This window comes from Trichosurus vulpecula, chromosome 1 (genome assembly GCF_011100635.1).
Source record: "Trichosurus vulpecula isolate mTriVul1 chromosome 1, mTriVul1.pri, whole genome shotgun sequence".
In the NCBI taxonomy this organism is placed as follows: domain Eukaryota; kingdom Metazoa; phylum Chordata; class Mammalia; order Diprotodontia; family Phalangeridae; genus Trichosurus; species Trichosurus vulpecula.
Window position 1 is genome coordinate 226,400,269 of NC_050573.1, and position 17,667 is coordinate 226,417,935.

Sequence of the window (17,667 nt, forward strand, 5' to 3'; positions counted from 1 at the left end):
ATTCAATTAGACTACCTAATCAATTAATTTTCTGTTCCCTTTCAACAAAATGTGGTTTTCCCTCCTTATCTCTTTTAATTAAACCTAATTTTGGTTTTTCTCAGTGTGAAATCATAATTGCAAATTGTGCTTTTTTGGTGTTATCTGAAGCAGAATAGAATTTGCTCTAACTCTTTTAAACTTTGTTTGACTCTTTATGTTACAAATCTGTTTTTTGTAATCAACATACTGTCAGATTTTGCTTTGTAATCCATTCTGATATCCCCTTACACTTTAGGAGTGAGTTCATCCCATTCACATTCACAGTTATGAGGGTTGTTTTTTTCTCTCCATTATATTCTTTGACTTTTTCTTCTCTATATTCCCCTATCCCTGTTTATAGATTACTCTTTTCCTGTCTTTAACCTTTCTTCACTATCCTCTCACCAGTCTTGAGGTTTATTTTGGTTATAACTAACTCTCCCTGAATCTATTACACTTCTAGTATTTCCTTCCTCTCTCCAGTGTGTTTCTTTTTCCCTAGTGAATTGACTATGTTTCTATATCAAACTATATGTGTATGTCTATGTTCTGCCTGTTTTGACCAGTTAGATGAAAATGAATTTCAAGTGATGCCCAAAACTCCTATTCCTTCCATGTTGGCATATAGTCATTCTATTTACACAATCCAATTAGACAACAACAAATTCCTTCAACTTTTATACCATTTCTCTCTGTCTCCTCCTTGTCTTTTTCTCTTTTTTTGGTACATCTTCAAAACACAAACTATTTATGGATCTTCTGATTTAGCTGACTAGTTTTATGGACCCCTTATGACAATGGGATTCTAAGATTCCTTTTAATGCTCCTTCCCCTTAGAATGCTAATGGTTCATTCTGATAAAGTTCATTTAGACTGTATACTTGTAGTTACTTTCTAATTTTTTCTTGCTTCCAAATTTATATTTCAAAATTCTTTTTCAGTTGTTTTTTCCCATCAAGAATATTTTAAATGCACTTTCCATTGGCACTCCATTGTTTCCCTTATGTAAGATACTCAATTTAACACCTACTATGTGTTAGGTACCATACCAAAACACTTTACAAATACCATCTCATTTGGTTCTCACAACAATGCTGGAAAGTAGGTGCTATTATTATCCTTATTTTACAGTTAAGGAAACTTAGGAAAACTTAAGTGACCTAACTGTAGGTCAAATGCTCTATGCATTGTGTCACCTAGTTGATAGGTACATAATTCTTGGTTCTAGACCTTTCTTTTTTGTCCTTGGGAATATCTGATTCTCTTTTCCTTTACAGTGATAACTAGTGAAACTTGACCCATCTATTTCAACTGAATGAAGGTGAAGCCTGAACTACAAGGCATCATAGCACAACTGAAAAGAAATGCCTGATTTGGATTCAGAGACCTGGGCTTTAATTCTGGCCCTGGTAATTATTACCTGGTGCGATCTTGGGCAAGTCACCATCTCTGTTGGTCTGTTTCCCCCATCTATAAAATGAGGGGTTTTGATTACAGAGTATTTAGGGTTTCTTCCAATTCTTAATTTGGGACCCTATATATCTAGCAATACTCCAAAGACTGTGGGGATGGACTTATAAATTCAGAACAGTTCCTGACCTAAAAGTGATCCAATCAAGGGTCCCATTGCTATTTCCTCAATGACTCCATCCAACTGTATTAGCAAGATTCTAAGTTCTGAAAAAGCTATCTAGAAAACAGATCTTTTTATATGTTTGAAGTCCAATTTTTTCAAGCAGTCAGGGAAAATTAATGAGCCCTTCTTACTGTTTTTAGTCATTTCAGTCATGTGCAATGGAGTTTTCTTTGCAAAGATGCTGGAGTGTTTATCATTTCCTTCTCCAGTCATTTACAGATGAGGAAATTAAGGTAACAGGGTGGGTCACACAGTAAAGTCACACTAGTAAGTGTCTGAGGCCAGATTTGGACCCAGATGGAGTCTTCCTGAGTCCAGGGCCAGTACTCTAACCACCGTACCACCTAGGTGCCCCTCATCTTGCCCTCAGTCCAGTACAAATAATGCTAAGAACTAAATAATTATATGATATTCTTTCTAAACTTGAACCTCTTTTTCAAACTGTTGCACACCTTATTTAGTCAGTTTTTCGGCAAGGAGGATGAAAATCCACGTTGACCCTTAGGTTAATGGTTTAGATTTAATGTTGGCATTTTGACTTAGGTCATAAGCATCAAATGATTGATAGTTGGATGGGATCCTAGGGATCACCTAGTAGAACCCCCTCAAGTTGCAAATGGAGAAAACTGAGACTCAGACATGAAGCATTTTTGTGCAGGTATGGTTAGAGCAAATGGAGTGACATCAAGCTGAGCAGATTAGCAGAGAAATCCAAAATGTGCTAGGACTGTGCCTTAGATCTGGAAGTGTCCAGACAGACCCAATTTTTTTGTAACTTTTATTGGTTACACAGTTTAGATATAAAAGAAAAAAAAACTTCCTCTTCATTCTCCCTGCATCTCTCTAACTTAAAATAAATATTTGCATATCGAATCAGTATTATTTCCTCATAATTTTCTCAAATACGAAAATGTTCTTTAAAACAGCCTGCTTCTCCTAAGGTAATTGGACAATAAATTGTTAAAATAACTAAGCTTATATTTATACTTTCTTCCATTGGTAATCAGATGAGACATTTTTCAATATTCTGTCCATAACAATCAGTGGAGTATCATTATGTAAGACTGTTTGAAACTTAGTGGAAAGACTTCATTATTTGACTTCTCTCTATTCTCCAGGGAAAAGAGCACAGATTATCCTCTAAAAGTATATTGTCTCTATTTTGTCCAGTGAAGTTTTAGATGACTCAGCAACAAAGCTTCCATCAGCTAGCTCCTAAGGAACTACAACAAATGTTTGAATCAAGACTGTTATGTCAGGTCAGCTGTCCCATTGTGCTCAAATTTTACATGAATCAACCATTCAGTGCCTTAAGCTGACTGACAAAAGTGGAAATCTGATCATTCATTCACACACACAAACATTATATTTACTTTTATGTTACAAAAAACAATAATGTTGCTTTAGTTTGATAACTGTATAAGAGAACGTATATGGTAGATGGGAAGATTCAAATTGACCAAAACTACAATTCCCTTAAAATGCAAATGATTAAGAGCTTGTTGAAAATGGTCAGAATGACATGATTATTCAAATTGTGCACATAATATGCATAGTTTTAAAGTGATTTTTTAAAGTAAAACACTTGCTTCTGTCGCTTGTATTATGAAAAAAGAGATTTAGAGTTCTAATTTCTGATACAAGTCAGTTCTAAATAAATTATCTTGCAAAACTATAAAAGTCAGTATCCTTTTAAGAACTGGCTGAATATGAAATAATATTTATCATTTAAAATTCCAACATGTAGTGAGAGTCCAATTAGGTCATATCATATGACCCATACCACCAAGCAGCAAGCATTGTAATAACTGATATTTGTTGTTGTTCAGTTGTTTTGGTCACATCTGACTCTTCGTTACCCCATTGGGGTTTCTGGCAAGATACTGGAGTGGTTTGCCCTTTCCTCCTCTAGCTCACTTTATAGATGAGGAACCTGAGGCAAACAGAGTTAAGTGACTTGCCTAGGGTCACATAGCTGGTTAGTGTCTGAAGCCACATTTGAACTCAGGAGATGATTTTTCCTGACTCCAGGCCCTAGCACTGTTTCTACTGAACCTTAAGCCCTGGGATCTAAATTTGAGAGTTTCTGAAACTTTCACCAAGTCATAAAGTATGAAAGCAGAGAATGTTTTTCAGTAAAATGCCATCTATCTAGAAGTCACTTAACTATTAGCCTCAAACATCTGTAACACATCCAAAAATTAGCTAACAGTTATTTTTTTTACTTTACTTCTGAGAAGAAGGTACAAAGTCCACTGACTTAAAGTTCACATGCTTTATTAATAGGAGAGTTCCTGAGGCCCTCTACCTTTACAATTTTTATTTTGCATGCAATTCTGGCAAGCTTGCTTGTGTGCTCTCCCCAATCCATCCAACTAACTGAAGGGAAAAAACCACAATTATTAACATGGAGGTGGTGTTGCATGGTGGATAGTGAGCTGACCTTAGAGCCAAGAAGATTTAGATTGAAGTCCCAACTCTGACACAAACTGGCTATTTCACCCTGACAAGTCACATAACCTCTCAGTGCTATGGTCAATCCTCTAAATTACAAACTATAAAGAAGCTCCCACGAATTCAATTACCATCTGTATGCTGATGATTCTCAAATCTATTTCTCCTACTCTAACCTCTCTGCTGACCTCCAATTTTGCATCTCTAGTTGCCTTTCAGACATTTCAAAGTAGATGTTCAGAAGACAATTGAAACAACACGTCTAAAACTTGAAGTTATTATCCTTTCTCTAAACCATACCCCTTCCTACCTTCCTTAATACTATAGAGGGCAACACCATCCTACCAGTTTCCCAGTCTCCAAGTCTAGTTGCCATCCTTGACTCCTCACTCTATCTCATCCCCCCCCCACATTAAGCTTGTTGCCACAATCTGTCAATTTTATTTTTGTAACATGTCTTGTATACTTCTCCTTCTCTCCTCTGACACTGTCACCCGTGGTGCAGGCCCTCATCACCTCATGCCTGGACTATTACAATAGGCTGCTAGTGGATTTGCCTGCTTCAAGTCTCTCCATCCTCCAGTCCATCCTTCAATCAGCCACCAAGGCAAATTTCCTCAAGCACAGGTCCAAATATGTAACCCCTTTACTCAATCAACTTCAGTACTCCCTGTTGCTTTCAAGATCAATTACAAAATCCTCTGCTTGGAGATCAAAACATGTCATAACCCAGCTCCCTCCTCTACCTTTCCAGTCTTCTTACAACCTACTCCTCACCATATACTCTTCAATCCACCGACAGAGGTCTTCTTGTTGTTCCATGAACAAGACACTCCATTTCTTGGTTCCAGCCATTTTCTCTGGCTGCCCCCCATGGAATGCTTTCCTTTTCTTACCTGTGTCTACTGGCTTTTAGACATCTTAAATAAAATCACATCTACATCAAACTGTTCCAGCTCTTCTTAATTCTAGTTCCTTTCCTCTGTTATTTATTACCTTTGTGTCCTGTCTATTGTTTGTTTATATGTTTTTGTTTGTTTGTTGTCTCTCCCATTGTGTTGTGAGCTCCTAGAGGGCAGGGACTGTCTTTTGTCTCTTTTTCTATCCCCAGTGCTTACCACAGGGCCTGGCTTAATAAATGTTAACTGATTGACTAATTCAAAGGGATACACAGACATTAAGGAAAGGATGCCATATTAAGAGATGTTTCCATTAACAATTAAAAATGTAACACTTTGGTATTTAAATATAATAACTTGGTCTACAGAATTCATTTATGTATAATGCCCTAAAGATCCCAGACAAATGAAAGACTGATATATTTGAAGCTAACTACTTAATATGGATAAATGTATATTCTTCTACTTGGACTAAAAAAACCCACCTGTATAAATAGTACAGGCTAGGAAAACAAACTAATGGGGAAAAAGATCTAAGAGTTTAAGTGGCTTTAAACTCAATAAGTCATCCACTTAATGAGGCAGACAAAAAAAGCTAATGATATTATGACCTATAATAATAGAAACATAACATTCAATACAAGGGGAAGATAGGTGATAGCCCTGTAGCAATCTGCTCTTTTCAGGCCACATTGGAATAATGCTTTAGGAGTCACATTTTAGGAATGATATAATCAGTACCACTCTTTTCTGGACTATCTCCTATTGTACACCCCCACATGCTCAGTATCCCAACTAAACTAGACCACTTGCTATCCCTTAATATATGCCCATGGTTTCCTGCCTCCATGTCTTTTTTCATGCTATTCCCTATGCTTAGAATCTTTTCCTTCCCACCTCTGTACCTAATTAAAACTGACATCTTCTGATTCAAATAACTATCTCTTCCAAGAAGAAATTTCCCTTGGTTAACAATTTTCCCCCACGACATTTGCCATTCCCACCTATCTTATGAATTTTTTTATTATTCATGTATGTCACACAGATCTTGATGCCAAGGGGTAGAAGTATGCAGGTGTTGTTCTTTGGGATGTAAGAAATATTCCACCATAGCTTTAGTTTCCTCCTTTATACCTCTCAGTGGGGTTGTTTTAAGGATAAAATGATATAAATAAAACACTTTGCAAAAGTTAAAGTATCATATGAATATTAGCTATTGTTATTAATATTATTTTGTCAGCAGCAGCATTACTTTCTGACATGTGATCAGCTAGGAAAAGGATAGTTGATTACAATTCCACAGGGGTATTTAGTGGTATCATGATGAAGATAAATTGATAGTGTACAGCAAGGAAAATGACTGAAGAGACTAGGTGTGTAAAGTAATGTGGTATAATTGAAAGAGCTTTGAATTGTTTAGCATGAGAGAACTAGGTGAGGGAAGCATCAAGATATAGCAATTATGGCACTGTGCTTAGATCTATTTCTATTTTGTCATATTATTTGCCTCAGTAGAGACTCCCTATATGGTTTATTTGCACACAATATCCACGAACATGTGAGCAAGTAATGATGATCAACAAAACTGGCTAAGTATTGTACGTGTGGATCATGAAAGGCAGCTTGGCATGGTAGACAGAAAGCTGGCCCTGGAATCAGGAATATCTGGATTCTAGCTCTGCCTAGTTCTGGCCAAGTCATTTAACCCCCTCAGTAACTGAGGCTATTCTCTGACTGTGAGTCGTATAGCAGATGTCTATAAATAGGGCAGGTGGGGGGAAAGTGGATAGAATGCCAGCCCTAGAGTCAGGAGGATCTGAGTTCAAATTTGACTTTGTCCACTTACTAACCGTGTGACCCTGGACAAGTCATTTAACCCAGTTTGCCTATTCTTCATCTCTAAGATGAGTGGAGGAGGATGGGGCAAACCAATCCCAATATCTCTTCTGAGAAACCCCAAATGGGTTCACAACAGTTGGACAGAACTGAAATGACTGAAAAAATATAAATAGTTTCCCAGTGTGAGCTCCCTAAACAAATGGAAGCACAAATTGATCTAAAAAAAATAAAATCTGGATCATGCCAATGTTTGCTTAAACTGTCAGCCCGAAGGAGTATGAAGGAGGGCACTTATATATCCCACTGTGTCACATTCCACTATTAGACTATTAACTCCATAAGGATGAGAACTGTTATCCAAGATTTATATCATCTCTAGCACATTGCACAATATGATTTGTACTGAGTTGAAACTGGATGTATATAGAAAGGAAGGTAAACCAAGGTGATGTGGAGGCTTAAAATCATGACCAAATTTATTTGAAGAAAATGCGAATTTGGGGCAATGGAGAGCGAAGGCTTCAAGAAGAAAACACAGGTTGAGTCAAGTACTAGTATTGATGGAATATTAGAAGACCCAGAGGAAGATCTCCAATACATCAATAGGTCCTTTGTAGATGATTTATGTAAAGACGTGAACAGATTCACATAGGAGGGGAGGATCTGGATAAGTTGTAATCTTCACTAATGCTAGAAGTATCAACTCTGATAATTCATGGATTCATCATCATGGACATAAATCATGTAGAAATGGGTGAAGACCAGTCTGCTGACTCCAGAAGGCAAATCTAGAATTAATAAGTAGAAGTTACAGGGAGGAAGATTGGACTTAAATATAAAAACGGACCTGCCTAACAATTAAAGCTATCCAAAAATGGAATGGATCCTTTTCAAGTGGTGTGGTTAGGCAGAGAATTCCCTGTCACTCTATCTAGGAGAGTCTAGATGACCACTTGTAGGACAGGTTTGTGGAGAGCCTTCATGCTTTGGTAGGGATTGGACTTGACCTCTGAAGTACCTTTGAACTTTGAGATTTTATGATTCTAAAGGAAAACTTCTGGATTTGTACATTTAGTATTTTGGGGGGTTTTTTGTTTGATTTAATTAGATTTTTATTTTTAGTTTAACAACACTTAGTTTTACATGTTCTTGAGTTTCAAATTTTCTTCCCTTCCCTCCCTGCCCCCTGCCCCCAAGATGGCATGCAGTGCAATACAGATTCTACATAAACCTTCACACTAACACTTATTTACACAATAGTCAAGTTGCAAAGATGATTTATGGCCAATGGACTGATCATGAGAAAGAAGGAAAAAAAACAAAAAAAGAGAAAAAAAGAGCAAATAGTTTGTCTCAGTTCTTTCTCTGGATGTAGGTGTAGTCTAATATATGTTTATTTTGTTTCTTGATTTCTGATATGACTTCCTGGCTGCTGTGTCAGCTTCTATACAACAAAAAGGAAAATTTTTCCAGGTGTGGTGACCTATGTATTTTCTGCTGCTAAGAAGGCTGAGGCTGATGGATCTCCTGAGTTTAGAAGTTCTGAGATGCAGCAGAGTTAAAGCTGATGGGGTGTCTGCATTAGGTCTAGCACCAATAGGATGAGACCCTGTGAGCTGATGGCTAACTAAGCTGCCTAAAGCAAGGTAAACTCCTTTAGTGCCAGGTCAGAAAAGACAGAGGAGGTTAAAATGTTCATGACAGTCACTATGGGAATCAGGCCCACATGAGTAGCTATTGCACTCCCACTCTGAGAAAGAAAGAGACCCAATCTCAAAAACAAAAAAAAATTAAGGGGAAATTTATGGCTAAAAAATCTGAGACTCTGAGATAAAATAATAAGAACTTAAACATCAAAGAAAAGCTTTGGCATAAAAATGAATTCTTAAATGTGAGTAGACCTGAACATCTCTAAAATCTATGTCCTCCAAATGGCAAAACAACCCACCATTGTGTAATCTCCTATGAGCTGTAGGTTAGATTAATAAAGAAGAGTTATATTCAATCTATGGTCACACTAATATCCCCCAAATTTCTGAAACCTTTCTGCAGTTCTATTTTAGAATGGAGTAAAACTAGATTTACTCTGATAGGAGAATCAGGGACAAAGAAAGATTTATGTTTTCACTGCTGATTTCTTTAACCTATTTTCCATTTTTTTCTGAGTCATCTCTAGTTTCTTACACTTATAATAAAAACTTGTGCCCCAAATACTTTATATTTCTTATGGAGCGCTTAAGTTTCATGCTATTTGTGTAACGTTTGGGGAAGATACTTTATTTTTTCCCTCTGGGTTTATTCTGGTTTTAGCTAAAGTCCTCAGAAACAACCTTAACTTTGTACTTTTATGAGGCCTCTTTCAAAGTGTGTTGACTTTGTGGGTTGTGGTTTGGTTACTAGACTGAAGATTTGTGGTTGGCAAAGTGTAGTACTTCTAAAATACATAATTGAGAAATCAACCAATACAATTGTGAACGGGGTGAAAGAGCTCCAACAGCAAGCAAGTCCCCTCATCCTATGCTAAGCAATACTTGCTCTGGCAAATTTTACTGCACAAATGGCCTAAACCTCATTTAACTGGAAAACAGTGTTAACCTCTATACAAACAAGCCATGTGACTGATGTATTACTGTACTTCAGTCTTGAAATTACTCAAAAAATAACCCTGTTGCATCAATTTTGGGTGTGGTTTATTATTTTGAGTGACTTTCCCCCTTTTAAAATTAATTGGCACCATTATTTTAATGTTAAAGGAGGTAACGTTTCTCAAAGGTTTTAATCAGTCCTATAATGTTTCATTTAAACACCCCCCCCTTACATTTAAAAGAAATGAATGTATAATGACATGAAAGTTGTATCACCATATTTTTAAGGAAGTAAAACTGAGGAACCTAGATTATTAGGATTAGGTAATCCAGTTTAAAGAGAGAGAAGAGTTAATCGTCAGTAAAAGGAGTTTCCACTTACTTCAGCTTCTATTTCAAGTGGTATGGAACTCCAGTTAAATTTCATGACAAAACAGATAACTCAATAGTCACATCTAAAATGTGACCTTACCCTTTTGGTTTCTTTTTTTCTGCTACACAGAGTTCACACGCTTTGCCTAAAGACCAAAATACCTGCTAAATCCCAACAGGAAAGATAGTTATTTTCCTTTATTAGGGTCCTGTTACATTCTATTGTCAAGGTTAATCATTGTTTAAATAAGATGTCGTGCCCTTAAAATATTAGAACATGATTTTTTTAAAAACGTTTTAATTTACCTACAAGTGCATTTGAAGTTCCCTTCTGTGTTTCACAAGCAGGATCAGAGCATTTGTCCTCAAGGCAGACTTTGTTTAAGCTAATGAAAGACCCTTCCTAATAGATAGATAAACATCCCTATTCATTAATGTTTAGTCTTCTTGGCAGTAGGCACATGTGCATTCAAAAGCTTCCTATACACTTAGAAATAATTAGTCCCAATTTGCTACTGCTGAATATATAACAATTAGAGCCTAAACTGTTAACCAGGTAATTCAATATCAACAATATTCACTAGACAATATTTAGTATGTGTTCAAGAACTTAACATTGTAATGGTGCAGGATTTTGGTAAGCATTAATGACAAGTTCTTTACTATCTTTTGGATCCTCATTCATTTTGATTAAAGGCAACATTAATTGGTAAATATTGATATTAACCAGTCTTCAGACATTAGTTAACATGTCCACCCACTGAATAAATACAAGGTATCATTTGTGTCAGGAATTCCACGTTCCTTAACTAAAACAAGTTCTAACTTATGCTTAGTAAGTAGGTACCACCTTTTAGGAAGAAGGGTTGTTGTTCTTTCTTTCTTTTTTCTTTTAAAAGAACAATGTAATTTTGATCACCATATAAAATCACTTGAACTTGTTTTTTTACTGTCATGATGCATATGAAAAAGGCCAAATGTATATAGAGAAAACTGTCAGTGATATATGGTAATCCTACTAACATCTTATACTTGTGTAGAACTTTACACCTTTTAAAGATTTTACTTCTGTTCTATCATTCAGCAATACAGACAAGCTTCCTGGGAGAACTCTACCCTCCCTCTGAAGACATGAGGCCTTTGTCTGATATTAAGTGACCTTTTGCACTTTACATGTAGGAGGAAAGGGACAGCAGTAAAAACCTATGTTCTGGGACAAAGGACTTGCCATCCAGAAATGTGAGCCTATGAACAAAATTTGTAGATTTAAGTTTTATGTAATGAATAACCTACAAACTGGAAAATTATCATCACAATATATGAGCTATCTTTAATACTTTTGTATAAAACTAACAACACTAACAATAATAATAAAATCATCTATTTATATAGTGCTTTAAAGTTTACAAAGCACTTTTCTCCCAACATTCGTTAATGTCTTAGAGAGGTGAATCTTGTCCATGGTGAGTTAGTGACGTACTAGAACACTTTTAAAAATATAAGATGAATATTAAACATTTCAGGAATGTTATATGCTCTATAGAGTATCTTGTTCTATGAAAACCTCTGCACTAATTTTTATTTTTTTCTCAAGTGAATTAAGTTAGGTACAAATTCATTATTGTAGATGAAATAATACTCTATCAACAAGTGACAAAATTCTTCACCAAGCTCTTTTAACACTACAATGATGGCAGACATATTTTATTAACTAGTACAGTACAGAGTACTAAATAAATGTTTAGTGGTATTCTGCTAAAAATACTATAACTAGACTGAACATTTTAATTTTCTTTTTTGAGAGTAGTCATTTAAAACACAAATATAAAACTATCTTCCAAAGTTTTCCTCCACGTGTATACTGTGGAATTATTTTCTTAAAACATAGAACAGTTCAGAGTCTTGGAAAAAAATATGGAAAAGAAAAATGATGAAGAGAAAAAGATACCTATCATCATATTTACAATACGATCAATCAACTTTTATTTTCAAAAACTTCCTGCAAGTAACTTGGCATACCAAATCCCTGTTAATCCGAATGTCTATTTTTCTTTCTAGACAATTTGAAATAAAGATTGTGGACTATATTTAGTCCATCATGAAGGTTTATTAATAAAGCCCCTTAGGATTCTAATACTAAAGGCCCCATCTACCAGATCACTAAAAGTATTGGTAGAAGACAATTATGGCCCCCAGGTTTCACCTACAGGTATTATAAGTGCTGTCTATATTTGTACAGAGTATTTTTCTTATAATTATGTGAGGAATTGTTTCTGTCTCCTCTCAATATTTCCAATGCAGCTGTTACTTCTTAATTCCTTCTATTTCTCTCACTTCATTGATAATTACTTTAAAAATTATGGTTGGCACTAAATGGTGTACTGTCTGTATTTCCTTTAACTATAATGACTATTGGTTTAGTTGTTCGACCAATAGAGTGGTGGTTATATTTGGTATCCCACAACTATTTCCTTCACAAGAGTAGCATATTTTAGGTCAAAGTAAGCTCAAGCACAAACTCCTGGGAAAGTTTTTCTCCATGCTGCTTTTTAAAGCTATATATTCTTTTAGCTGCTATTTTGTATGACCACTAAACTTATAGAAGCACTAATTTTAATTAAAGAAATTTCAATATAATCCAAGATAGTGTTTCTCATTATGAATAGTAGAAATGATGGCTTTTTAAAAGGGAGTAAAACTGGCAAGTTTTGCATCAACTAAGAAAAATGGAATTTTAAAGTTTCATTATTGTAACTTATGGGAAGAAATGCTGGATGAAAAACAAGGAGGTAAAAGCCATTGCTCCTAAGTCATCATTATGACTGAATAGATATTTAAATATATTTGCTTTAGGTTATGACAAAGAAACTAAGCCATCCTGTTTTAATTTGTTAACTTAATGCTATACAACTTGTCTTATTAAAACAAAACAAAACAACCACAACAACAAAAACCCCAAGAGGTAGCACATGGTATAGCAGAAAGAATGATAGATTTGGAATGAGAAAACCAGCTTTGCCAAACTACTTGTTTCCTGGACAAGCCTTTTAACCTTTTTGACCTCAGTTTCCTCACCTGTTACGTCAATGGAACAGGTAGTTTCTAAGGTCCCTTACAGCTCTAAATATTGAGAGGGCACCATACTAGAGGACACCATTAGGAATAAAATACTTTCATCCCCCCACCTTCTTTTCCTGTCCTTTTAGAGCACTTGGGACTTAGTCAGTTGGCACTTTGTAAGAGCAAACATATACTGTGCCATATCTGTATAGATGAATATACTACTAGAAGAAGAGCAATCCTACTCCAATGTCAACTACGGCCTCAAAAGAAACGTTATTTAGACAAAAAATTAATTTTGTTTCATTATATACTTGCTTCCTGCTTTATTATTTCTCTCTTTTGCTACACCTGTTAGTAAAACTAATGTAAGGACCTATATCTCTACATAACAAATAAACCACCAACTTTCTTTTTTAAATAGGAAATTCGATTAAGCAGAAACGTATTTGGCAACAATATACACTGTATTTAGAGCTGGAGGTTGAAAGACAAAACACAAAATAGTGACTTTCCTGCATGTGAAGTGAGGGTAAAAGGAAGTAGAGGCAGGCTACATATTTGTCAATTCTTCTTTGACACTTCTCCAAAAATGGCTAGTTTTCTGCATTAACATCGAATATCTCCTTTGTCAAGATGGCAGAAAAGAACAGAGGATGAAAAATCAAATATCTCCCTGTTTATATAATTCAAAATAGTTAACAGCAATAAAATCCTTTCCTTATTTCAAAAATTATTTCTGCAACCCATGGCTGCAAACATTAATGATGTGTGGTTGACAGATCTTTTATGAAGGACCTTCAACACACGTATTTATGTATGTGGGGAGGTATGTGTACATATATGTATATATATATCCTCAACTTAAGGAACCAAAAAGGGAAGTTTAAATGTAAAATATGGAATATAATGTTTGATGTTCTCAGTTACAATCCCTTAACTTGAAATATAGTAAAATTCACACTTTTCAAATAGTATTTGAAGTTAGTTTGGCATTGAAACAGTCGTGAAATATTATAATAAATTTGTTGTTATTGTTAGGAACCAAAAATAAAACTATCTTCTTGGCAATTTGGTGTCACCTGAAATTGTAGTGCATGTTCATTTCCAATTATTTAATGACTATTCATAGAACTTTTTAGTTAAAAATGTATCTAAAATAAATGACACTCATTCAAAACTTCATTCTAACTTCTAAAAAGGTTTCAAACTGTATTGAATACTATATACCTTATGGGTTGCTGTCATTTTAAATATATCTATCATTTTCTGAAGCATCTGAATGCAGCATGTATTCTAATATATAAGAAATGATGCTACTGTCTTTTATATTAAAGAATAGAAATATGATATCTCAAAACTGCAAATAAAGTATTAATATCTGAAAATATTCTACTTAAACTTTAGCTGCCTTTTTAAATCAAACTTTATAAACATGAAAAATAAAATTTTATATTGCTATTTAAACACGTATAGAAATATGTATAAAATTTTTAAAGATAATGTTGTTTTTATATTTACTATGTAGTTCAAATTAAATTTTTTTTAAATCTTCCAGAACAAGGATTTTTAAGTTTCTCCGTATTTGTATCCTGTTATGTTTTCATTTACTATGACTAAATTACTTAACATTCACCCATGTGGAAATTTATGACATTTGCTAAAAGAAAAATAAAGAACCTAGTTTATTTGAAGAAATTTTAGGCAACCCAAGAAAGAAAACAAATTTAAATATTTTATCTGCATTATCTCTGGATCACTTCATATACTTAAAGATATCTATATCTGTATCTTTGGTTTTATCTATCTGCTTTAAATAACAATCTAACTAGACTCTTCTTTGATATATGCTATATACCACAACGGTTACTTAATTGTTCTATTGCCCTTAAAACCAAAGTTGTTAAAATAATAAACATTGAACATGAACTTAAGATTTTTTGGGAGGGAAGGGAACTAGCAGATCTGAATCTGTGACTTCAGTAGTTTGGCGAGCTTCAAGTGTGGAAGTTTCCTTTAGTCGTATAGAAAAGAAACCCAGCCATAACTTACAATTCTAAAGACTCAAACAGGATATTGAAAAAACTAAGCGACTTGTCTATTTCACACACCTAGTATGTGTCAGAAGTAGGACTGGAACCCAGGTCTTCCTGATCACGAGGCTGGCCTTTTAACCATAACGTTTTTTCAGGACATTAAGAGATGAAAAAAAAAATACGCATGCTAAGTTTCTAAGGTCAAATCATTTGGATATTTTATTCAAAGCTATGTTTTGGTAATACAAAATGTTTCTGAATACTGGAAGTGTAATGTGCCCTCACTCTTTTCATTTTTCTTCACAAAGGTTTAAAACACAATTAATGCTTGTCAAATTTTTCAAATTTCAATCAACATTTGATCAAACACGTTAGAAAAATAGCATTAAACTGTGAGTCAGGAGACCTGGGTTCTACATCTGGCTCTGACATTAATTGCCTGTATATCCTTGGCTTCTTGGTGCCTCAGTTTCTTTTTTTACAAAATGAAATAGTTGAATTAGATAATCTTTAATAGTCCATTTAACCCTGAATTTCTATTACACTATGCCAATTTTGGCATGTAAACCACAACCAACCACAAAAATAATGACACAACTATACTGACATCAGAATGAAAATTATACCTACTTAAAAAAACTTCCCTTGACTTATTTAAAAACAAAGTCTTCATAAATTCAATGTATGTGCCATGTGTCATACACACATTCATACATTCAATACATTAACATTTATAAAGGTTATACATTACTGAATGGTAAGTTCCAACACTGAGTTAGTCTGAAAATCAATTGATTCTTAAAGATTAAATTTACAAAATAAAATTTAAATTAAAATGAGACAGTGGTAGACTGTGGAACAAGCCACTCACTATGTTGTTCCCACATAATTTCTATACAGATGTAACATTCATCTTTTAAAAACTAACCTTGCTCTCCAATTATTTCCAAAAAAGGTACAATTTTATAGCATAGAATTTTAAATTAAGACCAGTAGTGGGGGAAAAAAAACCCAAACAAACAAACCACTGCATTCAGATTCATAAGACTTGGATTTTAGTTGTATCACCTTGGGCATGTCACTTAACATAAAATCTGTTTCTTCAACCACAAAATGAAGTAATTACTGCCAGGCCTACCTCAGAGAGTTGTTATAACATCACATTTGATCCTTATGTGTGAAAATGCTTGGAAAAATTATAAAGCTTTATACAAGTTTAGGTATTAAACTATTGTTTAAACTAAACGTAATGTACAAAACTACGCATGCAGTTTCTTTGATTTTACAAAACGATTTAATTTTACCAGAGAACAGACAAAAAAGCTTCATAGAGTTTTATGGCAATGGTGAACTATCTTCTGGTCTCAAATCATTATTTCCTAAGTTATATACTATTTCAAGCATTGTAAATCACTTAACAACCAATAATTCCAGACAGGATGCAAACACTAGATTTAGGCACATGCAAATTTGGATAACTTTCCTGCTACTAACAACAAATTTGTATTTTAAAAATTATCTTCTCTAAATCAATCAAATATTATTATAAAACAAACCTCTGGCTTTTATATCACTCTCAAAGAAGCTTATTGAACATAAATTCTGGAGCTACCCAACTCAATATTAGCAACACCAATGTTTGAGGGGACCAGTGACAAATTCACTTTAAAAGTTCACCACACAGATTAAATGATGAAATATATATATATATTTTAATGGACATACCATGTACTTTAACATTATTTTCCTGGATTATATATCCAGCTCACATTATTAATTAAACATAGGTATACATTCTCACCTGACTTAGTTATATAATAATAAGACAATGGCTAGGCCTACCACACTTCCAAAGGGAACTAAAAATTTTCAAGTCAGCTGCACTGATTCCTAATTTTCCTTTATTTTTATTACTTCTAAATATCATATTTGAATAACCTTGATATATTTATGAAAATATAGCTTCATCCACTGGGAAACTGCAGTTTATTGAACAGTTTATTTTTTCTTAAAAAAAGACATAATTTCAGGTTAAAAGCTATACTAAATTAGGTACGCTAGATTCATCAGAATACAAACACTTCAGAATTCTGTCACTCTCAATTTTGGATCTGCATGTCTATGAATACAGGGCTATCTTCATCTGTTTCTGAACTCATGAAAACAAGACATGTAGAATACCCAGAAAAAGCCATATGTCATTTCATTTTCTTGCTAAAAATACATAATTATCCTTACACTTGTTGAGAATTACCCATAAAATATTCTTTATTGATCTTATACCAACTTACACGACAATCTCATCTGTTCAAATAGAAGCAAAGCTACTAAGTTCATCTGTTATATTTCATATCTCAAAATCAAGACTATTTAAAATGTTTTTTTTTCCCAAAGGACTCTGTCATTTTAGATAACTTACCCACCAAGTGAGCAATTAGAAAGTGTATGTGGGTGTATTCTGCAGTCACAGCTTTCTGTACAACCTAGTTCTATGTTAAATTCCAGATCCATAAGATTCTTGAATTATTTTATCTTGAACATTAAAGTGGAAGATTTATCAGAAGCCAAACCACATTAGGAAATCTGAGTCATGAAATAAAAATCAAGGCAACTTCTATTCCTCACTGCATTCTACTAGTTGAAAACATCAGAAGACACTACCCATTAAATAAGTGATCTTCTAATTGTAAAACCTTAAAATGCCCAGAATTATTCAGTGAATGTCAAAAAGCTGTCATAGGAAGTAGTTTAGGCTTAACTGTAGC

General features: G+C 34.2%; 1 protein-coding gene across 2 annotated transcripts in view; it reads right to left on the reverse strand.

The window, feature by feature from the left end:
- The window catches only part of GNAL (G protein subunit alpha L), a 520,980-nt gene that overhangs the window by 260,119 nt on the left and 243,194 nt on the right, over window positions 1–17,667 (reverse strand). The gene's annotated exons all lie outside the window — the stretch shown is intronic.